Source organism: Rhinatrema bivittatum, chromosome 13 (assembly GCF_901001135.1).
Source record: "Rhinatrema bivittatum chromosome 13, aRhiBiv1.1, whole genome shotgun sequence".
Taxonomy (NCBI): domain Eukaryota; kingdom Metazoa; phylum Chordata; class Amphibia; order Gymnophiona; family Rhinatrematidae; genus Rhinatrema; species Rhinatrema bivittatum.
This window is the reverse complement of record NC_042627.1, coordinates 1,601,070-1,627,393: the sequence shown is the minus strand read 5'-3', so window position 1 is coordinate 1,627,393 and position 26,324 is coordinate 1,601,070. Positions and strand designations below refer to the sequence as shown.

The following is a 26,324-nucleotide window of genomic DNA, read 5'->3' as shown; positions in this document are numbered from 1 at the left end:
ATGGAAGGCAAAAACCAAACTTCTGTGACCGAGTTCATCCTGTTAGGATTTTCTGATCTTACCAAGCTAAAGGGTTTACTCTTCATTGTGTTTTTGATCATGTATGTTCTCACACTACTGGGAAACATCAGCATCATAACCATAATTAGGATTGATCCTCACCTTCACACACCCATGTACTATTTCCTCAATAACTTATCATTTGTAGATCTTTGTTATTCCTCAACTATCTACCCAAAGGCATTAATCACCTTCAAAGTGGAGAAAAAAAAACATCTCCCTGCTTGAATGCGCTACACAACTCTACATTTTTGGAACCCTGGCAACTGAAGAGAGTTTTCTGCTGGTTGTGATGGCTTATGATCGTTATGTGGCGATATGCAACCCCTTACTTTATACTGTGGTTATGACTAAGAGAGTCTGTCTCCAGCTAGTAATGAGTACATACATAGTTAGCTTGGTATATTCTTCTATACATACTGGTAATGTCTTCTCCATGACCTTCTGTGGCTCCAATGTGATCCATCATTTCTATTGCGATGTCACTCCACTGTTAAAGCTCTCCTGCTCAGACACCTTCTACAATCAGGTGGTGCTGAATACTTTTGGTGGCATTGTTGGCGCTGTTACTGTTACAGCAATATGTGTCTCTTACATTTATATTATTTCTGCTATCCTGAGAATCCGCTCCTCAGAGGGCAGACACAAGGCTTTCTCCACATGTGCTTCTCACTTTATCACTGTGACTTTATTTTTTGGGACTCTTATCTTCATTTATGTAATCCCAACTTCCCATTACTCTGGGAACACAAACCGTGTGCTTTCTGTGGTATACACAATGGTAATACCCATGGTCAATCCCATGATCTACAGCCTCAGAAACAATGATGTAAAAAAAGCCCTTAAAAATGTCTTGGAGAAAAAATGGTTTTATTAAGAAAACAATTTCTATCTTGATTATATTAAAACAGAAGAGATAACTGTAATTAGCTGATACAATTGTGTGCCTTTGAATAAAGTTTTAAAATTGTCATGTAAGTATATAAAACAGAGTTCCCTGGGGATGTGTTTGGATTATGTAAAAAAAATATTAAAACACATATCGCCTGATTTTAAAAAGCATTTACACACTCAAAATTGGGTTTTACATATGTAAAAGAAAATTATTCCTTACCTGCTCATTTCATTCCTGTGGTACCACAGATCAGTCCAGACAGAGGGGGTTGTGTCTCCCTTCCAGCAGATGGAGTCAGAGAAAAGCTTGAAGGATGCTCTCTATAGGGATGTGAATCGTTTTAGGACGATTAAAATTATCGTCCGATAATTTTAATATCGTCTTAAACCGTTATGGAACACAATACAATACAGATTCTAACGATTTATCGTTATAAATCGTTAGAATCGTGAGCCGGCACACTAAAACCCCCTAAAACCCACCCCCGACCCTTTAAATTAAATCCCCCACCCTCCCGAACCCCCCCCCCAAATAACTTAAATAACCTGCGGGTCCAGCGGCGGTCCGGAACGGCAGCGGTCCGGAACGGGCTCCTGCTCCTCAATCTTGTCGTCTTCAGCCAGCGCCATTTTCCAAAATGGCGCCGAAAAATGGCGGCGGCCATAGACGAAAAAGATTGGACGGCAGGAGGTCCTTCCGGACCCCCGCTGGACTTTGGCAAGTCTCATGGGGGTCAGGAGGCCCCCCACAAGCTGGCCAAAAGTTCCTGGAGGTCCAGCGGGGGTCAGGGAGTGATTTCCCGCCGCGAATCGTTTTCGTACGGAAAATGGCGCCGGCAGGAGATCGACTGCAGGAGGTCGTTCAGCGAGGGTTCCGGCGCCTCGCTGAACGACCTCCTGCAGTCGATCTCCTGCCGGCGCCATTTTCCGTACGAAACGATTCGCGGCGGGAAATCGCTCCCTGACCCCCGCTGGACCTCCAGGAACTTTTGGCCAGCTTGTGGGGGGCCTCCTGACCCCCACGAGACTTGCCAAAAGTCCAGCGGGGGTCCGGAAGGACCTCCTGCCGTCCAATCTTTTTCGTCTATGGCCGCCGCCATTTTTCGGCGCCATTTTGGAAAATGGCGCCGGCTGAAGACGACAAGATTGAGGAGCAGGAGCCCGTTCCGGACCGCTGCCATTCCGGACCGCCGCTGGACCCGCAGGTTATTTAAGTTATTTGGGGGGGGGGTTCGGGAGGGTGGGGGATTTAATTTAAAGGGTCGGGGGTGGGTTTTAGGGGGTTTTAATGTGCCGGTTTTCGATTTCGATTTTCGATTTTTCGATTTTTAACGATTTTTCACGATATTTTACCCCCCCAAACGGCAACAATACGATTCCCTCCCCCTCCCAGCCGAAATCGATCGTTAAGACGATCGAGGACACGATTCACATCCCTACTCTCTTATAGCCTGGAGCACCCTCTGCGTCCCTTCAGTGTTGAGTATATCAAAGCAAGAAGAAACCATGAACTGAATCAAGTAAACCAGCCTCAGACTGTAACTATGTACAAGAATATTTTGATTAGAAATTGTAGTGAGAACAAACTTGCAAAAGGAACCATTGGCAATACACGAACAGTCTTCATAGTGTTAATCATTCAAGCTGATATTCAAAAGTACTGTGCAGACGATCCCAAAAGCCATATCTACGCTTAGGGTGGGCATCTGGACTGATCCGTGGTACTACAGGAACGAAAATTAACAGGTAAGGAATCATTTTCTTTTCCCTGTAGGTACCCAGATCAGTCCAGACAGTGGGATGTACCAAAGCTTCCCTACGTAGGGTGGGCCCCAGATAGCCCTGCTCAAATGACCTGAGCGCCAAAGGAGCCAAAACTCGGTGATTGGAGATTTAAGCGATAATGAGGTGCAAAGGTGTGCAACAATTTCCAGGTAGCTGCTCTGCATATGTCCTGCAGTGAGACTGTCTGGCTTTCTGCCCAGGAAGCTGCTTGAGCACAGAGCGAATGAGCCTTGATGCCCTTTGGAGGTGGCTGATCAGCACCAACATATGCTGAAGAGATTGCTTCCTTTAACTAGCGAGCAATTGTGGTTTTAGAAGCCTTGTTCCCCCCCTTTTGGGTCTGCTCCACAGGACAAAGAGATGGTCTGATAGGCAGAATTCATTCGTAACCTCCAGATATTGAATTAGAACTCACTTGACATCAAGTCGTCTAAGTTTTCCGGGATCCTCATCAGGGAAAGATGGAAGTTCCACCGATTGATTCAAATGAAAGGCTGAGACCAACTTTGGCAGGAAAGATGGAACTGTGCTCAAGGATACTCCCGAATCTGTGAAATGGAGGGAAGGCTCCCTGCATGACAAAACTTGAAGCTCCGAGATCCAGCGGGCAGAACAGATGGACACCAGAAAACTGTCTTCAGAGTGAGGTCTTTGAGGCTAGCTCTTCTCAGTGGCTTGAAAGGAGGACCACCTAGAATTTGAACTCCTTTAGAAACCAGACTATATCAGGATGTGGCGAAAGAGGAGCTCCATCCAGGTGACGGATGAGGGAACCAAGGGCTGCCACCTGAACCTACAGGGAATTGTATGCCAACCCCTTCTCCAGGCCTCAATGTAAGAAGGATAGTATCTGGACTACTGAAGTGCGACATGGAGATACACCTGTGGATTCACACCAGGCCTCAAAGACTTTCCACACCTGCACGTAGAAGGTGGAAGTGGAAGTCTTCCTAGCCTTCAGGAGGGTCGAAATAACATCCTCCGGGTAGCTCCGTCTCCTCAACCTGTGCCTCTCAAAAGGCAAGACAGAAGCGATCTGCCCCGTCAAAAAATACAGGACCCTGATACAGAAGGTTGGGAAGATGTTCCAGGTGGAGAGGTCCGTCCACTGTGAGGTTGACTTGGTCTGTAAACCACGGTCTTTGTGTCCATTCCGGTGCCACTAGAATTACAGGACCTTGGTGAATCTCTATTCTTTGAAGCACCTTTCCCACCAGGGGCCATGGCAGGAACATGTAAAGTAGGAGGTTTCGTGGCCATGGGAGGACTAGGGCATCCACTCCTTCCGCGCCATGCCTCCCTTCTGCAACTGAAGAAGCGCTGAAGCCTTCACATTATTTTGAATGGCCATCAGATCCAGATGGGGAGTCCTCCACCGGGCGGAGAGCCACTGCTTTCTCGGAGAGTTTTCCACTCTCTGGGATCTATGTGTTGATGGCTTAAGAAATCTGCTTGGACATTGTCCACTCCTGCTATGTGGATGCTGCCAAGTGGGAGAGGTGAAGTGCCGCCCATGCCATTAACTTGTCCATCTCCTAAGAGACATGGCAGCTCTTTGTTCCTCCTTGAAGGTTGATGTGTGCTACCTAGTGGAATTGACGGCTTGGCGATGAAATAGGGGGAAGAAACGCTTCAAAGCAAGATGAACCGCTCTGGTTTCGAGATGATTGATCGGCCACATTACTTGCACTGACATCCATCGTCCCTGTGCTGACTGCGTTGACACACAGCTCCCTATCCAAAGAGGCTGGCATCCATGGTGATGATAACTCACTGTGGGATCTCCAGGTCCACTCCCTGCAGCAAGTGATCCAGACTGAGCCACCAGCTCAGGCTGTCCTTGGCAACTTCTGGCAGAGGAAGGAGTTCTTGGAACTCCTGAGACACTGGCTTCCAGCAGGACAGTAATGCCTTCTGCAAAGGACGCATATGCGCAAAGGCCCAAGGAACCAAATCTATAGTTGAAGCCATCGAGCCAGGATCTAGAGATAGTCCCATGCTGTGGGGAGTGAGAGGCAATGGAAGCACTGTACCTGAGAGATAAGTGACTGAGCATGGTCCTGACGCAGGAAGACTTTGCCCAAATTGGTTTCGAATCTTGCTCCTAAGAAGTTGTGTGTCTGAGAGGAAGTAAGGCTGCTCTTGGCAAATTGACAACCCATTTGAGAGAGTGGAGAAAGCTGCATGACTCTGTCGACCGCCCACTGGCAAAGGTCCAGGGACTTCGCTCAAATGAGCCAGTCGTCCAGGTAGGGGGTGGACTAGAATCCCCTCCCTCCATAGGGCTGCTGCCACCACCACCATGACCTTCGTGAAGGTGCAAGGAGCGGTCTCTAGGCTGAAGGGTAGGGCCTGAAATTGAAAATGTTGACCGTGGATTTTGAAGCGAAGGAAGCGTTGATGTTCCTTGAGGATGGGGATGTGGAGATAAGCCTCCATCAAGTCCAAGGAGGCTAGGAATTCTCTGTGGTGTACCGTCGCTATTACGGAGCGTAACATCTCCATCCTGAAATGTGGGATCCTAAGGGCCCTGTTGACCATTTTGTGATCCAGGATTGGACTGAAGGAGTCTCCCTTTTTGGGGATTACAAAGTAGATGGAATAATGGCCTAACCTTGCTCCTTCAGGGGCACAGGGAGGATGGCACTAAGTCCATGAGCCTGTCAAGCGTCTGACGCACTACATGTTGTTTCTTCACTGGGCCACAGGGAGAGAAGAGAAACCTGTCCCTTAGGGATTGAGCAAATTGGAAAGCATAGCCGTGCTGTAGAATATCCAGAACCCATCGGTCTGAGGTAATTTTGACTTACTCCTCGTAGAAGAGGGAGAGATGTCCCCCTATCCTAGGGGTTGAAGAGTGGGCTGCAATTCTTCATTGGAAAGACTTGGAAGAGGCCCCCTGAGGAAGGCTGTCTCGAGCTGGTGTTCGACTGTGAAAGGAATGAGACCAAGACTAGGACCGTTAGGAAGGAGGTTTTTGAGAGGCCGGTCTTGATTGTCAAAAATGCCACCGACCCCGGAATCGACTTCTAGTAGAATTGAACATCCTGGAGGTCCAAGGACGATACTCCGGCAGCTTATGCACCTTGTTCTCTCCCAGGCCATTCATTGCTCTACCATGTGACAGGAGCTGACCAATGGCACCGGTAGCCCCTGTGACATAGTAGGATAAAGGCTATCGGCGCCATTTTGAAACCGGCAGCCAAGGGTGTTAGTGCAGGAGATGGCTTCCGGACCCCCGCTGGACCACCAGGGAGTTTTGGTAAGTCTTGGGGGGGTCAGGAGGGTGGGGGGTTGTAGTTAATTTAATTTTAGCCGGGAAATGATATAAGAATTAACGTATAAATGTATCGGGGCCCCCTTGCTGAATGCAACGTATCTGCCCCCCGACAAATATGAATCCCGAATGCAACATATGGCGTCCCTCTGACACTCCTAGCATCTTCCATCTGCCATTTGGATGGTCCAATCTTCCAGTCTCGCAAGGTCCTCCTGCAGTTTATCACAATCAGCAAGTGTAACTAATTATTCTGTCAGAAGCCACTGATCAAGAAACTGCCCCTGTGCTCCCAGGCTCCTGAAATGCCTCTAGCAATAGAAGTGTATTCCCATCAAGAACAAATACATTCATTTCCTTTGCAGATTTTCATTCCACACTGGACTGTGGTTTGACACCTGATCCTGGTGAAAGTTTGAGGTTCTATGAAAGTGGGGGAGGATTTGTCAGAAGGAAAAAAAAGTGTAATTCTGGTTTGAACTGGGTTCTGTCTGGTTCAGGACCAAGATTTTGTTGAGTAAGCACAGAATGACTCAGATGAACCTCACTTCACTACAAAGATTTTGAGATTTTTTTTTTAGATTCTGCTTTTTGCACTTTTTTTCAGCATTTCAAAGCAGATTATATTTAGGTAAGTACTTTGTGGCTCTGCATTACATAAGAACATGAGGCTTGCTATACTGGGTGAGACCTGAGCTGAGATTTAAACTGGTAGCCTAAAGGTGAAAAGGTCCTGACTGCTGTGACCTTCATCTGCTCCATCCAGTTTATATGGTAATTCTGCACAGATAGATAGAAAATTAATTGGAAAGAGGGAGAGTTTGTTTAAAAAGACCTGAAAGGTGAAGTGGGTGCCAAGCATTCCTTACACCTCTGCTCTCAGTGTCCTCAGCCAGTGCAGACTGGGAGAGAATATATCAATCCTGGCTAGGTCACCTGAGATAATTCATGGAGGGGAACCTTTTTCCTGTTCCTATAACTCTCCTTATGGGCCAAAGCACTTCATGGGTGCAACTGATTGCCCCCAGCACAGAGGGATAACTCAGCTGTGTCACAGAAGTCCCTCAGAGTTTGCTCTTTCTGTTCTCTTGTGAGAGGAAATGAAATATAGTCACTCATTCTTTAGAGAAGGCTTTAATAAGTTGGGGTATGCGGTGTGACATGGCAGACGGTGGAATTCCTGCTGTGTCCTCTGCTGTTGTCTGGGATCTGATTGAGGCTAAGGAAGTCACAGCAGCGGTGGCTTTGATGTGCACAGGCAAAGCGAGGCTTCTGCTTGAAGATTCTCCTGATCCCCTTTAAACTGGTCACACAGATGCAAAATAATTTGTTTCTTGAATGTTTACCTAGTGAAGACTTCTTCTGACAGATAAAAGTAATGAATTCTGGGCCTGAAGACCCTTTCTGACTGGTTTATATTTCACTCCTGCTGCAGACCCTTCACTGCCACCTCTGCCAAAACCTTCAAATAGGAAACATTTTGCCTGCATCTTCTGCACTCGAAAAAATTTCCAGGTAAACTTATTTGTTTAATTTGAAAGGCTCACGCAGTCCATGTAATTAAGGCTTTCATTTTTTTATCTTTCAGGATTTTTTGGCATTTAATATTTATATTAGTTGTCTTCCTTTACCAAAAAATAAAAAAAAATATTGCAAAAAATTTGATTGGACTATTGAAAGTATCAGTTAGATCTAAATCACTTACAAACTGTCCCTAAACAAATACCACAGTGCACAATTATAATATTCCACAGGAATTACTTGAATGTTTCAATTTATTCTTTGCTGATTCAAACCTTTTTCTCCTTGAAGACTTCAGGGATCCAGGGGTCCCTCGGGTCACAAAACACACAATGTATATTATTTATATTTACTTCTACAATTAGCTTATTCACGGAGCCATCAGAGGAAAGAAAGCTCCAGTTCCTCCTAGCACAGGTAAGGATTGCATTGCTGATGAAAGTGACCAGAATATGGGTCAGGGTGCTGCAGTGTCACTGCCTGGGATGTAACCTTGACTGTGACTAAATAGAAGACTTCAGGATTTTACTAGAGTATTAAAGTCCCTCTCCCCCCCTTCCTGAACCTTGGTTTCATGTATGACCAGTGCATTCCTTCTGGAAAGCAAGATTCTGGTGCTCGTATGCAGGATGAATAGGTTCAGTTTATTTTTGAGAGAGCACAGGGCAAATCAAGCAGGTGGAGGAAAAGGTGCAGGCACTGAGTGTCAGCAGGTACCCCTGAGAAACAGCCCTGTGAATGACTCTGATCCCTCCGTCAAGCTACACAATTCTTAAAATTGCTGAAACTTTTAGTCATATAAACTGAGATTGTTTGGCTACGTTTGGATTTCAAAATCCTGCTGTTAAGAACGTCTGATGTATCCAGTTATGTCTTCTATTGAATAAAGATTATCATATAAATCAGAGGCATTTCACGGCAAGAACCTATAGGGTGGTTCATCAAAATGCATTACGGTGTTAACTCATGTGATAATAAATGTTACCGCATGTGCTAATGCACATTTTTGGAATGGGCAGGATTAATTAAAATGAGGGCCATCTAATGCAGGAAATAACTACACCTTTTTTCCTGGTGTTAACCTGTGTGATACGCCTGAAATGGCCCTAGCACCATTTGTGTTAAAGGAGAGAGAAAGAGAACTTCACAGTATTCAATAATATTTATATCTCTATGGAAGGGCCAGCTAATAGCTCGAGGTGAGGTGGTGGTGGTGGTGGTGATTTAGGGTTTAGGGGCCAGTTTTATAAGCAGAGTGAGATATACAAACAGCACAGTTCACCTCTGTAAAGATTTTATGTCATTTGGAGTGAGGGAAAGTCTCACAAATTTGAGATTTCTACTATGTCTCTTGCCCTAGCTTGATAGTACCCTGTTATAGAAATTTAACCTGCATCCTCTCCTGCACAGGCAGCAATGTAATTCCATTAACTTAAGGCAATCATTTCATACAATAGAACATGCCATACGGGGTCAGACCAAGGGTCCACGAAGCCCAGCATCCTGTTTCCAACAGTGGCCAATCCAGGCAATAAGAACCTGGCAAGTACCCAAAAACTAAGTCTATTCCATGTTACCATTGCTAGTAATAGCAGTGGCTATTTTCTAAGTCAACTTAATTAAGAGCCGGTAATGGACTTCTCATCCAGTCCTTTTTAAACACAGCTACACTAACTGAACTAACCACATCCTCTGGCAACAAATTCCAGAGTTTAATTGTGCGTTGAGTGAAAAAGAATTTTCTCCGATTAGTTTTAAATGTGCCCCATGCTAACTTCATGGAGTGCTCCCTAGTCTTTCTACTATCCGAAAGAGTAAATAACCGATTCACATCTACCCGTTCTAGACCTCTCATGATTTTAAAACACCTCTATCATATCCCCCCCTCAGTCGTCTCTTCTCCAAGCTGAAAAGTTCTAACCTCTTTAGTCTTTCCTCATAGGGGAGCTGTTCCATTCCCCTTATTTTGGTTGTCCTTCTCCGTACCTTCTCCATCGCAATTATATCTTTTTGAGATGCGGCGACCAGAATTGTACACAGCATTCAAGGTGCGGTCTCACCATGGAGCGATACAGAGGCATTATGACATTTCCGTTTTATTCTCCATTCCCTTTCTAATAATTCCCAACATTCTGTTTGCTTTTTTGACTGCCGCAGCACACTGAATTGAAGATTTCAATGTATTATCCACTATGATGCCTAGATCTCTTTCTTGGGTGGTAGCTCCATGCTATAGTTACATTGTGTAACTATAGCATGAGTTATTTTTCCCTATATGCATCACCTTGCACTTATCCACATTAAATTTCATCTGCCATTTAGATGCCCAATTTTGCAGTCTCAGAAGGTCTTCCTGCAATTTATCACAATCTGCTTGTGATTTATCTACTCTGAACAATTTTGTATCATCTGCAAATTTTATTAACTCACTTGTATTTCTTTCCAGATAATTCATAAATATATTGAAAAGTACATGTCCCAATACAGATCCCTGAGGCACACTACTGCCCACTCCCTTCCACTGAGAAAATTGACCATTTAATCCTATTCTCTGTTTCCTGTCTTTTAGCCAGTTTGTAATCCACGAAAGGACATCGCCGACTATCCCATGACTTTTACTTTTCCTAGAAGCCTCTCATGAGGAACTTTGTCAAATGCCTTCTGAAAATCCAAATATACTACATCTACTGGTTTATGTTTATTAACCCTTTCAAAAAGTGAAGCAGATTTGTGAGGCAAGACTTGTCGTGGGTAAAGCCATACTGACTTTGTTCCATTAAACCATGCCTTTCTATATGTTCTGTGATTTTGATGTTTAGAACATTTTCCACTATTTTTCCTGACACTGAAATCAGGCTAACTGGTCTGTAGCTTCCTGGATCACCTCTGGAGCCCTTTTTAAATATTGGGATTACATTAGCCACCCTCTAGTCTTCAGGTACAAAGGTTGATAGGTTACAATTTTTTACTAATAGGTTTGAAATTTCATTTTTTTAGTTCCTTCAGGTGATTTACTACTCGTAAGTTTGTCAATCAGGTCTACCACATTTTCTAGGTTCACCATGATTTGGTTCCGTCCATCTGAATCATTACCCATGAAAACCTTCTCCAGTGTGGGTACCTCCCCAAAATCCTCTTCAGTAAACACTGCATCAAAAAAATAATTTAATCTTTCCGCAATGGCCTTATCTTCTCTAAGTGCCCCTTTAACCCCTCGATCATCTAACGGTCCATCTGACTCCCTCACAGGCTTTCTGCTTCGGATAGATTTTTTAAAGTTTTTACTGTGAGTTTTTGCCTCTACGGTCAACTTCTTTTCAAAATCTCTCTTAGCCTCTCTTATCAATGTCTTACATTTAACTTGCCAACATTTATGCATTATCCCATTTTCTTCTGTTGGATCCTTCTTCCAATTTTTGAATAAAGATCTTTTGGAGAATCTAGCTTTTAAGTGGTGACCTGGTGGATGAATTGGTGAACTGGCAATGCTTGGATACATGCCCATTATAAAATACACTGACTTATGTGGTAGAATCAGGATTTATTTAGCAAGGCACACACTCACTAAAAATTAGGCACACATGCGTGTGTGCTCAGGTCATACTGGGTCAGACCAAGGGTCCATCAAGCCCAGCATCCTGTTTCCAACAGTGGCCAATCCAGGACATAAGAACCTGGCAAGTACCCAAAAACTAAGTTCTACTCTATTTGCCCTCTATTTGCCCTTATCAATCTACTATACTGAAACAAGCAGTCTTTCTATTTGCCCTCTATTTGCCCTTATCAATCTACTATACTGAAACAAGCAGTGGCTGACTTCCTCCCACAAAGCACCAACATTAACTGGGCCATATTTTACACCAAATGTGTTTCTCAGATTACTGATCCCAACTGTTAGGCTACCACATAACTCAAACCCATCCAAACCCACAACAAGAGCCCTTGCTTTTTACCAGCTGGGTAACCTGTTCTATTTGAGGAGGTTCCAAGTTGAACCTACTCCGACCTCCGGAGGAATTCCTGTACCTACTCATCCTGCCACTACACACAAACATCACTACCATCACATCTGCCCCCATGTTCTGAGTCAAGTGAGCCAGCTGAAGGAGATACACAACATTAGTGAAGGCTGCCAGAATGCCTTCAACTCCATAAAAACTTTACTAATAAAAAAATTACTCCAACCATACAACCATTAAGTATTGCTCTCAAGATTACCCTTCAGAACAATTCACAAATTAGAAGATGCCCAACATATGAGGGTACTTTTCCAAGGCATTTCCGTGGGTAAAATTATACTTTATCTGTGGAATTTGCCAGTGATAAAATTGCCCTCCCAGTATGCAGCTAAATTTAGGAACATATGACACATTTGCACATACGTTTACCAAGACTGAGTGGAGACCTTCCTGGGGTCATATTTTGGGAGGGGATTGTACTTTTGCATTTTCATAAGTATTTGTTTAAAATTTCCCAAAATATTTCAGCTCACTTTGGGGTAGATTTAAAAGGTGCGTGCGGGAGTAGATTTGTTTGCGCAACCCGGCGCGAACAAATCTACTCTCGATTTTATAACATGCATGTGCTGCCGCGCGCATGTTATAAAATACAGGGTCAGCGTGCGCAGCCGGCACACGCTGCACACGCTGAGCCGCGCAGCCATCCTCGGAGGGAACTTTCCTTCCGGCCCCCCCCCACCTTCCCCTCCCTTCCCCTTTCTAACCCACCCCCCCGCCCTAATTCCCCCACCTTTATTTTACAAGTTACACCTGCCCGAGGCAGGCGTAACTTGTATGTGCCGGCCAGCTGCCGGCGCGCCATGTTCCTGTCCGGGGGCTAGTCTAGAGGCCGCAGCCATGCCCCTGGAATGCCCCTGGGCCAGAACCACGCCCACGGCCCCACCCCCGGAATGCTCCACCCCCTGCTCGGCATGTGCAGGGGTGGAAGGGGCAGGTTTTTGGGGGTTACAAGCATATCTTATGCACGTAACCCTTTCAAAATCTGCCTAAATTTGTTATGGTTAATGGTGTTTGGGTGGATCCTTGGACACTGTGGCAGCTGACCACACCCACAGGGGGCAGTCCCATGAGGGACCATGGTGTCAGGCTAGACTCTGGACTCACAAACACAAATTTGAATCTTTTATTAAACAGTTTGAATGACCACCAGAGGTGGCACTAGTGAGTAATGGTTGTAGAGCCCAGCTGGGCGCATCTCACACAGAGGAACCTGCCCTGGAACAGCGGTTCCTCTGCAGAGCAGTGCTGTAGTGGAAAGAGACTGAGAGCCATGAGCACACAATAAGAATAGCATTCAGAGTCCCAATGTAGAAATAGGCGAAGCTCCGAGACAGGGAGAACAGGCCCTCGAGGAGCGAGTACCTGATCCCTTAGAGCAGAGAGACTCAGTAGCTTTGTACTCACTTAGCAGTAACAGTAATTCCAATAGATGAGAAGTCTGGCACCGGAACAGAGGGCAGGCCCTCGAGGAGTGAGTACCTGGTTCCAGTGAAGCAGTACTGTGGAAAGAGATGGTTTCTGTACTCACTGATGGTAGCTGTAAGTCAGTTCTTCCAAGTAGAAGGGTAGAGGTTGCAGGCAGCAATACAGGGAACATGGGCCCTTGAGGAGTGAGTACTGGTTTCCTGATAGCACCTGAAAGAAGCAAAAAGGCCCCCGAGGAGCGGGTACCCCGTTAGAGACCCCGAAGAGTAGTAAGAGTTCCAGATAGCACTGGAGTGACAGAGTAGCTTAGGAACGGAGAGCGAATTCCATCCGTAAGAATTCCTGTTGCTAACTCAACGAGCTAGCAAATACTGTAGGCTGATATACCCGGAAGACGTGACGTCAGAACAGGGGGACGCCCCTGAAGTTCGCACCAATGTAGAGTTAAAGATGAGGGCGGCATGTGCACACGGACCCTAAAGGTACCTTGAAGGAGAATGGCAGGAGGCAGCACCAAAGCCACTCCGGGGAAGCCGGAGAGAATGGCAAGCAGACGCCATGGCGGCCATCAATCCAAGGTGAGCGGGAGGAGCCAAAAGTAGAGAGAGGTAGGCGGGGCGAAGACCGACGGACACAACACAATTCAGCAAGCACAATGATATATTTATCAGGTATATGTCTGTGTTTAGTTTTGATGAGATACTTTACAAATAGGAAAGTACGTGTGCATACGAACATGATTCACAAACCTTTCCCTTAAAAATTGGAAAAATGTATGCATTTAGGGGTAGCTTTTCAAAAACACCTGTGTGCATCCATGTGCACATGGTTTCCCGGTGTGTGCACATTGAAGTGGCGATTTAATAACATGCACATGTCAACGCGCACATGTTATAAAATACGATTCCTGCATGCACATGTGTGCCCAATTTTTATATCGGCAAGCACGGATGTGGGTGGATGGTGTCTCACGTGCACAAGGGGGGGAATTTTAAAAAATACGTGCGGTGACGCAATAGGACCTACACCAGTTCCCTCCCAGTCCACTCCAATTAAGGAACGGACTGGGAGGGAACATTGCTATCCCCATCTTACTTTTCCTCCCTCTTCCCCTATCCTCCCCAACCCCTAGAACCCCTTAACTACCTTTTTTTTCTTTTTTAACTTACTTCATCTGAATAGATGAAGTATATTCCACGCACCGGCCGGCTGCTGGCACGCACTTCCCTGGGACAGGGCCTAATGACCGCTGTCATTGACCCCTGCCCTGCCCCCATCCCACCCCTTTCAAGGATCCCGGCACTTCCATGCATACAGGGATACACGTCTGGCTGGGCCATGTTTTTAAATGCGCTCGGCGCACACATGGCCAGACCATGTGCTTACCACCCGGTTTTTACGCATGCCAACTTTTAAAATTTGGGTTATATTTCCCATCTAGTTTATGTGGTCAGTTGTAAAATTATTCCCTGTGAGGGACACAGCCCTGAAATACCCATGCATTGTCACTATTAGTGTTTAGGCTTTGAATTATACTTCTTTTTGCTTGTCATGTTTGAAGTGCATCCCATTGGTTTCTCTGTAAGTTTTCAGTTTTCAATTACTGTTTCAATGTATCCGCCTCTGAGGCGACAGTTCAGTTCTGTGTAAACCGGAGCGATATTATTCTATACAGGAACACCGGTATATAAAAAATTAAAAATAAATAAATAAATATAAATAAATAAGAAAAGGGACATTGATGCTCATAGCAAATTGTAATGAAACTGATCGTATATTAGGTAATAAGTGTAAGGATTGATTATATTTTGGTTTTATGTTGTATTTCTTGTTTCATATTAACTGATTATTTGTCTTAATGATATACTCTGCACTGAACAATATGAAAGCTGCGGATAATAAAACTATTAAAGAAATAAATAATTTAAAATTCTAATTAAAGGGATTTGCAGCATTCTTAAAAAGTATTCAGGCCTTGGATCCATGGATTTTTCTTTAATGAATGTGAGATTAATTTCTGATTTTTCTTTCTCTCTTTTCCCAGCAGTATAAGTCTCGATCTCTTTATTGGGGAAAATGGAAGACAAAAATGAAACTTATGTGACTGAATTCATCCTTTTAGGATTTTCTGAACTTGCCAAGCTACAGGATTTACTCTTCATTGTGTTTTTAGTCATGTATATTCTAACTCTGCTGGGAAATATCAGCATCATTACCATAATTAGGATTGATCCCCATCTTCACACTCCCATGTACTATTTTATCAGAAACTTATCATTTGTAGATCTCTGTTATTCCTCAGCTATCACCCCAAAGACATTAGTCAACATCAAAGTGGGAAAAAACCCCATCTCCTTGCTGGACTGTGCTATGCAGATGTTCAGTTTTGTACCTTTGCAACTGCAGAGTGTTTCCTACTGGCGGTGATGGCTTATGATCGTTATGTGGCGATATGTAACCCCTTACTTTATCCTGTGGTTATGACTAGGAAAGTTTGTCTCCAGCTAGTAATGAGTACATACATAGTTAGCTGGTATATTCTTCTATACAAACTGGTAATGTCTTCTCTTTGACCTTCTGCGGCTCAAACATGATTAATCATTTCTATTGCGATATTACTCCACTGATAAAGCTCTCCTGCTCAGATACCTTTTTCAATCAGGTGGTGCTGAATACTTTTGGTGGCATTGTTGGAGCTGTAACCGTTACAGCAATATGTGTCTCTTACATTTATATTATTTCTGCTATCCTGAGAATCCGCTCCTCAGAGGGCAGACAGAAGGCTTTCTCCACATGTGCTTCTCATCTTATCACAGTAACATTATTTTTTGGGACTATTATCTTCATTTATGTAATCCCAACTTCCTATTACTCTGGGAACACAAACCGTGTGCTTTCTCTGATATACACAATGGTAATCCCTATGGTAAATCCCATGATCTACAGCCTCAGAAACAATGATGTTAAAATAGCGCTTAAAAAAGTCCTGGAGAAAAAGTGTTCTTGTTAAGTAAAACATTTCTGTCATGATTATATTAAATTAGAAGTGATAACTATAATCAGCAGATACAATATTCTGCCCTTGAATAATGTTTTAAAATTCATTTTTTCATATATGTATAAAAATGTTTCCCAGCACACAGAAATCAAAACTTATAGAAAGGGAATAAACTGAGAAGGCACACAGAGAGAGACAAGAAAATCAGTTTTCATTGGCACTGCTTCTGTATCTCCAGTCCTATCTTACACCATTGAACAGAGAGTAATAGCAGTGATTGCAGCAGTGAAGATTAGAAAAACCTTTACTAATTCTAATTCTTTAATTCTAAGATATCTTTTTAAAACACAAGCTTTTCCTCTGAAGTCCAACAGAGAGAATGAGGTGTGTTTGCACATCTCAGTCATTTCAGTGGGAGGACAAGAAGAGTCAGTCGATTCAGATGGCAGTTACTGGCAAGTTTAAAACCTGCTACAAAGATTGGTCCCCCATCCTGCCTACTACCTGCCTATTTCCCCTGCCTTGCCTCCCCCCTTCTGGCTGCTACCTGACACAGGCAATTGCTGGCTGCTATAGTTACCAGTTAATCCCTGCAGATTTCTCATGATAGCACTTTTTATTGTGACAAAGACTTGATTGGAAATTATAAAAAAATGAACCACATGTTTTTTTTAAATTCATGGGTACCCTCAATTCTTTTTGGGAGTCTTTGAATGAAACAAAAGTGGTCTCATTGGTTTCTTTTTACCATTTCATTTCAAACAAATGCACATCCCTAAATGACATTAGCAATATATTTGTGGGAGACGCTTCATAGCATGCTTTAATGGCAGCCATAGCCATCATAGATACTCTCTGGCAGCCACGGGTCCCTTGGATACAGCCTCTTCCTTCCTGCAGATACACCACTGTCATGGTTTTAACCTTTGTCAGGAAATATGTTATTGAGAATTACCTATATTCAGTGTAGTCAGTAATCAATAGGCCATAAGAGAAACCATAGCATTAGTCAAGGCCTCTGCTGGAAAAATTGCAGTCCCCTCTTCTCCCCCTTTACAGACCTTGAGAAGAGCTGTTTACAGCTAATCCCTTATCTATAGCAGGAAAGGAATGTTTAATTTTATGGCCTTGGGCAGCCTCAACCATTTGGTTGCTCAGGTGTGTATCCTAGGATAGAGGGGAGTGCGTGGTCTCTTGTCTATGAACTGTTAGAAGAAAAGAAAAAGACTTTAAGAGTATTTTTGCCTGGTACACCTTGGCATTGAATAAAAGACTGGAAAATGGGCAACACTTTAATCGGGTAGGAAAAACTTCTATATTTTTATTTTCCATATCCTGATATTAATTAAATTGTTTGAACCATTTTCAAGGTTTTCAAACTAACTTCTTCAAAGGCTAAAGATTTCTGTATTGACAGAAATAATACAGTTGCTTTAGATCAGAGGATTTTAAGGGTATAAAACGGGAAGCAGACAAAGAAAAATCTGGGACTTTGTTTTTTTCCTTACACATGGAGAGAGAGAGAGACAAAGAACAGGACTGCTTCAGATATTTAATAAAGATATTATCTTATATTCAAGCATATGAGAACCGTTAATTGCTATTGTTTCTAGATTGGCATATGTATTAGAAATGCATTAATTAATTAAAAGATAATGTCATTAGTTGACATTTATCTAATTTTAATTTTATCTGTCACCCTATTAATGGTTTTCACATTGATTATAGGGTATAGTCTGATAAAATTAAGGTTTGAACATAGAATGTTTCTTAGAATCATTTAGAGATTTTAATATTGATATATTTCTTTATCTGAAATAAAGAACATATTTTTACTACAAATTGTTTGGTTTTATTCTAAGTGCTGCATGAATTATTGGTCAATAAAGTTCTGGAGTAAAAACGAAAACACATCTCTTTGAATAATAAACTTTTTGTCTATAAGGCAAGAAGGGTAGAAGGGAGGATTTAAGTATAGGGTTTTCATCCAAGCAGGATCCCCTGGTAATAACTTTTAATTCTGCTAGTGGTGAACCCCAATACTTCTTTTAAATGTCTATGTTAACTTTTCCTATTTGTATTTTGCCTTATTTGCTTTCAATTATGTTCTATATTTGAGAATATGTTATAATTAATAAAAATAAAGTAAAAGAAGAGTTAGCTGGTTAATGTATACAGCTAATTCTGTTTGGGTTACGGGGCTGTTCTAAAGTTAGCCAGATAAACTTATCTGGCTAACTTTAAGATAATCAGGTATATTCATAGAATACTAGAAACATACAGGGGCATTCTTCAAAATGCAATGGGCTGTTACCGTGTGCATTAGGGCATTATCACATGCGGAAAAGTCCTAATGCACACGATTGTAACCGCATCACAACTTTATCATTTAAATGAGGGAAAGGGGAGGAGTTAGGGAGGGGTTTGGGTATGGTTAAACAAATTATGATGCTGGTACCACTGCTGATAATAATGTTTTACACATATTATCGCCGGCAGTAGTGCCGGAAATAACACCAACTTTTGCAGTGGCGCTATGGGGGCAATAGTGTATGGTGCAGGCACAACTGCAGTGGGCAAAATTGCACTGCCGTAATGCAGCCATATGCACACTATCGGCTCCCCACTCCATTTTTTGGCCGTGGCTTTTCATTCTGCTATATTTATAGCGGAATGATAATCTAAGCCATAGAAACATAGAAATGATGGCAGAAAAGGACCAAAAGGTCCATGCAGTCTGCCCAGAAAGCTTATTATAGTATTTGCTGCACTCCCATGCTTATCAGTTTCCAAGCCCATTAAAGTCAGAACCCTTATTAGTTGTTGTTTGAATCCAGTTCCCTATTACCCTCATGCTTATCAGTTTGTTTGGGTTTTTTAAATTTATATTTCATTAAAGATTTTAACAAATTATATTGCAAAAATCCACAGGTAATCGTATTGGAATACAAGCAAACAATAAAAAAGGGGGGAAAAAAAGAAAGTAATTTATAAATTATAGTTACTCCAAACAAATAGTCCCCATTTATGGGAGGATAATTTAGGGACAACCCTCTCAGGTAACACACAGAAGTAAGAGATTATACATTATTCAATGCCATATACACACCTCAACTCTGCTCCTTATCTGCTAAGAAGGTCTCAAGATGGGTAGGGTCCTGAAAAATAAACTTATTTTTTTGATGCATCCTAGACATTTGCATGGGAATTTTAAAAAAGAAAACTTCTCCAAGGGATAAAACCCTTGGTTTCAGCAAAATAAATTGTTTCCTCCTTAATTGAGTACATCGAGCCACATCTGGAAAAATTTGAATTTTTTGGCCACAAAAAAGGAAATCTTTATTCTTAAAATAAAGATATATATATCTATACTGTGGCTGGACCGGCTTTTCATCTGGTCCAGCCACAGTATAGATATATTTCCTCAACTTCTAGTTCGTTACTGTCCTTTTATTTCCTGGCTGCTCTAGCCCCCCAAGTTCTATCTCCTTGTTATATGTAACTGCGCTTCGGCCTTCTGTTATATAGTTTATGTTAGTTAGTCCCTAAGTTCCATGTAAACCGGTCTGATATGAATCTTGTCATGAAGTTCGGTATAGAAAAATGTTAAATAAATAAAATAAATAAAAAAATAAAATATTTCTGAAGTACCAGGTTTTTATCCTGTTCACTACACTATGGTTCTCTAAAGTACTTTTAATTTCAGCTGTAGATTTACTAAACTGAGATATAGAACAAGACAATGACTTTTGCATATAAATAAGCACCCTCCACACATCCCCAGAGTTACATTCTGAGCATCTATAGACTCGGAATCTACATTACCAAATTGAGAAAACTTTTGTAATAATTGAATTCCAGAGTCCACTTGAGTCCCCAGATTGTCCATATTTCCAATATAGGGCCTCATTTTCCAATATCGCATTGGTATCGCATGCGATACCAAAAAGGGTTGTCCCTTATGCTAATAAGCATGTGTATCGCAAATTGCGATATCAGCTATGCAAAAGGCTGTTATTGCACTATTAGCCCAGTTTGGGCTACATTGCCAGTATATATCATGGTTCTGAACAGGCCTGTTTCAGTATGCAGCAGGCTTAGTTTTAGAGAGAGAGAGAGAGAGAGAGAAAGAGAGAGAGAGAGAGAGAGAGAGAGAGAGAGAACCTTGCTATAGTGTCTCCTCCCTAGACAGGTATTTGTATCCCTATGGGAGGCCCACCTAGTAACTCGAGGTGAGGGTTAAGTATTAGTGTAGGGGGTAGGGGCCACTTTGACATTCAACATGAGATGTACGAACAGAACAGTGGTCTCTTGTGAAGATTTGATGGCCTTCGGAGTGAGGAAACTCACTCCAAGATGAGATTTGTGCAATGTTCTCTCAACCTAGCTTGATGGACTCTCTACCTGGGTAAACATAAGAACATGAGGCTTGCTATACTGGGTGAGACCTGAGCTGAGATTTAAACTGGTAGCCTAAAGGTGAAAGGTCCTGACTGCTGTGACCTTCATCTGCTCCATCCAGTTTATATGGTAATTCTGTACAGATAGATAGATAGAAAATTAATTGGAAAGAGGGAGAGTTTGTTTAAAAAGACCTGAAAAGTGAAGTGGGTGCCAAGCATTCCTTACACCTCGCTCTCAGTGTCCTCAGCCAGTGCAGACTGGGAGAGAATATATCAATCCTGGCTCGGTCACCTGGGATAATTCATGGAGGGGAACCTTTTTCCTGTTCCTATAAATCTTCTTATACTGAGATGGGAGCCAAAGCACAACATGGGTGCAATTGATTGAGCCAAGCACAGAGGGAAAATTGTGAGAGGAAATGAAGATAAGAACTTGCCATACTGGGTCAGACCAAGGGTCCATCAAGCCCAGCATCCTGATTCCAACAGTGGCCAATCCAGGCCATAAGAACCTGGCAAGTACCCAAACACTAAGTCTATTCCATGTTACTGTTGCTAGTAATAGCAGTGGCTATTCTCTAAGTCAACTTAATTAATAGCAGGTAATGGACTTCTCCTCCAAGAACTTATCCAATCCTTTTTTAAACACAGCTAGTCACTCATTCTGAAGACCCTTTCTGACTGATTTATATTTCACTCCTGCTGCAGACCCTTCACTGCCACCTCTGCCAAAACTTTCAAATAGGAAACATTTTGCCTGTATCCTCTGCACTGGAAAAAAATTTCCAAGTAAACTTATTTGTTTAATGTGAAAGGCTCACTCCGTCCATGTAATTAAGGCTTTTCATTTTTTTATCTTTCAGGATTTTTTGGCATTTAATATTTATATTAGTTATCTTCGTTTACCAAGAAATAAAAAAAAATTGCAAAAAATTTGGACTATTGTAAGTATCAGTTAGATCTAAATCACTTACAAACTGTCCCTAAACAAATACCACAGTGCACAATTATAATATTCCACAGGAATTACTTGAATGTTTCAATTTATTCTTTGCTGATTCAAAACTTTTTCTCCTTGGAATACTTCAGGGATCCAGGGGTCCCTCGGGTCACAAAACACACAGCAAATATTTATATTTGCTTGCACTATTAGCTTTATCACAGAACCATCAGAGGAAAGAAAGCTCCAGTTCCTCCTAGCACAGGTAAGGATTGCATTGCTGATGAAAGTGACCAGGATATGGGTCAGGGTGCTGCAGTGCCACTGTCTGGGATGTAACCTTGACTGTGAATAAATAAAGGATTTCAGGATTTTACTAGAGTATTAAAGTCCCTCTCCCCCCTTCCTGAACTTGGTTTCATGTATGACCAGTGCATTCCTTCTGGTGCTCGTATGCAGGATGAATAGGTTGAGTTTATTTTGAGAGAGCACAGGGCAAATCAAGCAGGTGGAGGAAAAGGTGCAGGCACTGAGTGTCAGCAGGTACCCCTGAGAAACAGCCCTGTGAATGACTCTGATCCCTCCGTCAAGCTACACATTCTAAAATTGCTGAAACTTTTAGTCATATAAACTGAGATTGTTTGGCTAAGTTTGGATTTCAAAATCCTGCTGTAAAGAACGTCTGATGTATCCAGTTATGTCTTCTATTGAATAAAGATTATCATATAAATCAGAGGCATTTCACGGCAAGAACCTATAGGGTGGTTCATCAAAATGCATTACGGTCATGTGATAATAAATGTTACTTTGAATGGGCAGGATTAATTAAAATGAGGGCCATCTAATGCAGGAAATAACTACTTCTCTCTTCTCTCTCCCTCTCTCATGATAAATAAGACTTTTTGCCTGATTTATTACCTTTTCCCCCATAAACACAGAATAGCAGAAAAGCTTAGTTTCGTAAATCAGGTCCTTAGCAATTTTTGGAGAATGCCGGGAGCTTCCTGGCGCAGGATGTCCTTTGTACCCATGGCCTGCAAGTCACTTTTGGGGTTTGCCTGGGTGTATTCAGCAGCTCTGGTTTATGTTACCCTGGTAAATGTATCTGGATAACTTTCCCAGACAGCCTGCAAGTGAATATTGACTTCCTAGTTTTCCTATTTCTTTCTTTTAAATTCAGGCAAAACTATTTGTATTTATTGAGTTATTGACAACTTCTTAACAGCAAATTCCGAAAGGTCACTTGCATCTTGGTTACAATGTCCCCTATTGGTGAAGTCACTTCTTGGCTTTTTAATGAATTCATTATCTTTCTTTTTAGCTTTATATGGTCTCCCTTTTTTCCCCTCCTTCCTGGGCTGACTGTACATGCAAAGATTAAACAGTTTCCTCTTCTTATCCATCTGAGCCTTTCCTCATTAACCCCTCACCCTGTCACTTGGTACCTCTGACTCTCTACCTCCTCTGTTTCTTCTCTAGTGCAATTGTCTGCCACTTAACTTCTATGCAGCGGACCATAATAGACTCTAAAACCTCAGAGCATATCCTATAAATCCTCTGATTGCAGGGAACAATTAAAATAGTAGTGACCCTTGTTGAAAAGGATTTCGAGCAAAATATATTTTGTTTATCTTAAAATTGTAATATTGTGACATATTATAAGAGAATGAACAAAATATCATACAGAATACACACTATATAAAAAGGCAATGCTATAGGTTCCTGCTGAAAGAATATTGCATTCAAATCGGGAGACTACACCTTCAAAGGATATAAAAAGGATGGAGCTAGTGTAGAGTGTGGCTATTGAAATGGTCAGTGGTCTTTGTTATAAACTTTTGCATTTTCATAAGTATTTGCTTAAAATTTCCCAAAATATTTCTGCTCACAATTCAGCAAGCATAATGACATATTTATCAGGTATAATCATGTCTGTGTTTAGTTTTTATGGGATACTTTACAAATAGGAAAGTACATGTGATGCGAACATGATTCACAAACCTTTCCTTTAAAAATTGGAAAAATGTATGCATTTAGGGGTAGCTTTTCAAAAACACCTGTGTGCATCCTTGTGCACATGGTTCCCGGTGTGTGCACATGAATGCAGTGATTTTATAACATGCACATGTCAGCACACACATGTTATAAAATACGATTCCTGCGCGCACATGGAGTGCTTGTTGCGGTTCCTGTCCGCGGAGGTCCATGGCCGGTCCCTCTCCCTACTTCGGGGCTGCTCCGACTGAGCGTGGCATCCTCAGTGCCCATTTGGGCCTTCTCGGGGCCTTCCCGCGGTGCTCCCTCCATGAGGAAGACGCCGTCGACTCTCTGCTGCTGGCCCTGCCCCTTAGGCACGCGCATGCAGGGGCCTGGAATTTAAAGGGACCAGAGAGGGAAACTTAGCTCCACCCTGGGGAATGACGTCTGACGCCTTCAGCTATTTAAAGCCAGCTGTGAGTTCCATTCTTTGCCTTGCAACGGGTCGTCTCTGCTGAGAAGTGAGTTGCTTGTTCCTGATTCCAGTTTGTTCCTGATTCCTGCTGCATTCCAGCTTGTTCCTGATTCCAGTTTGTTCCTGATTCCTGCTCCATTCCAGCTTGTTCCTGATTCCAGTTTGTTCCTGATTCCTGCTCCATTCCAGCTTGTTCCTGATTCCAGTTTGTTCCTGATTCCTGCTCCATTCCAGCTTGTTCCTGATTCCAGTTTGTTCCTGATTCCTGCTGCATTCCAGCTTGTTCCTGATTCCAGTTTGTTCGATTCCTGCTCCATTCCAGCTTGTTCCTGATTCCAGTTCCGTCCTCGCCTGCTCCTGCTCTCCCCTTGGCTCATCTTCCTGGTTCCTGACTTCGGTACATCCTCTGGTATTCCTGCTTCGCTGTCCGTCTCGTCTCCTGGTCCGTCTCCGGTTTCTGCTGTCTGCCGCCTGCCCTGACCGCTGGTCCGTCTCCTCATTTTGCATCACTGCTGCCAGCCATGACTTCTGGACTTCTGCTGGATCCTCTTCACCAATGCCTGCCTCGACTCAGACAGCTCTTCAGACTCCTCTTCACCGGGAGACTCCGCCTAAGTCCTGTGTGGTCTCCTGGCCCTGATCCGCCTCCTGGCTATGAGCCTTACCTCAGCGAGTCTACTTCATCCTCTAGCCAGCCCAAGGGACCACAGATTCAACATTGCTCAATTTTTAAATCGATGAGCGCATGTGTGGGTGGATGGTGTCTCACGTGCACGGGGGGGGGGGGGGGGATTTAAAAAATATGTGCAGCGACACGATAGGGCCCACACCAGTTCCCTCCCAGTCCACTCCAATTAAGGAGTGGACTGGGAGGGAACATTACTGTCTCCCGACCGACTTTTCCTCCCTTTTCCTCCCTTTTCCCCTATCCTCCCCAACCCCTAGAACCCCTTAACTACCTTTTTTTAAAATTTTGGAGCTTACTTCATCTGAATAGATGAAGTATGTTCCACGCACCTGCCGGCTGCTGGTATGAACTTCCCTGGGACAGGGCCTAATGGCCGCTCCCATTGACCCCTGCCCTGCCCTTCCCCCCACCCACCCCGACCCTGCCACCCAACCTGCCCCTTTCAAGGAGCCCGGCACTACCGTGCATACAGGGATACACGTCTGGCTGGGCCATTTTTAAAATGCGCTCGGCACACACACGGCCAGCCCATGTGCTTATCCCCCGGTTTTTGCGCATGCCGGACTTTTAAAATTTGGGTTATATTTCCCATCTCGTTTATGTGGTCAGTTGTAAAAATTATTCCCTGTGAGGGACACAACCCTGAAATACTCATGCATTGTCACTAGTAAGAAAAGGGACATTGATGCTCATGCAAATTGTAATGAAACTGATCGTATATTAGGTAAATAAGTGTAAGGATTGATTATATTTTGGTTTTTGTTGTATTTCTTGTTACATATTAACTGACTATTTCTCTTAATGGTATACTCTCACTGAACAATGTGAAAGCTGTGGATAATTTGTTGGAATTAGTTTAAATGGTCATCCATTAAAATCAGCTCTGTTTGCTGATGACATCTTACTTTTTGTAGGAAATCCACGCAAAAGTGTTCCTGTTATTATTAACTTATTTGAACAATTTCATTTAGTAGCAGGTTTAAAAATAAATTTTGCTAAATCTGAAGCTTTGGCTCTTAATGATAATTTATCTACTACTTGGCATGGTACTATTCCTTTTCAGTGGGCTCCTTAAAAATTGAGGTATTTAGGAGCTTTTATTCCTAGACAGCTAGATAAATTATGATTTAAATATTCCTCCCTGCATAACACGCTTAGAGGAGCAGTTGAAGGTTTGGATATCTCTTCCATCTCTTTATTTGGTCGTTGTGCATTGATTAAGATGGTGATTGTTCCTAAACTTTTATATCTTCTCCATATATTACCTTGTTGGTTGAGAGTTAAAGATCTTCAACGATTGCGATCTATTATTCACAATTTTCTTTGGAAAGGTGGTCGAGCCCGTATGGCTTATAATATTTTGGTAGGTCCTAAAGAACAGGGCGGATTAAATATGCCAGATTTTCGATTATATAATGTAGCTTGCCAATTGCGTTTTATTAGTGAATGGATTACGGGAATTTATCATTATTGAGCAAGGAATGTTGGATTGTATGTCTCGCCCAAGTTCTCCCCTTAGTATTATTCAATTACGTCCAGGCTATAGATGCACTGTATCATTTCCAGAATATTATTGGCTCCATGTGTACGCGCTTGGAGATGGGTGCGACGTCGTGCACATCTATCAGGTGAAGCTTCTCTTTTAAATCCCTTTCTTGGTAATGTTAATTTTCTTCCTGGGATTGAGAATAAATGTATTTATTTATCATGGGCAAATCGTGGATTAATGTTTCCAATTCATCTATTTGATGCTGATTCTCATATCTTATGACTATGATACATTGGCACGTACATATCAGCTTCCAACAAAACAATTTTTTGCTTACCTACAAGTTCGTCATTATTTACAGTCTTTCTCATGG

At 42.7% G+C, this 26,324-nt stretch overlaps 1 pseudogene; it reads left to right on the top strand.

Annotated features, from left to right (window-relative positions):
- LOC115075269 lies at positions 1 to 21,330 on the top strand (annotated as a pseudogene).
- Positions 21,331 to 26,324: the final 4,994 nt, after the last annotated feature.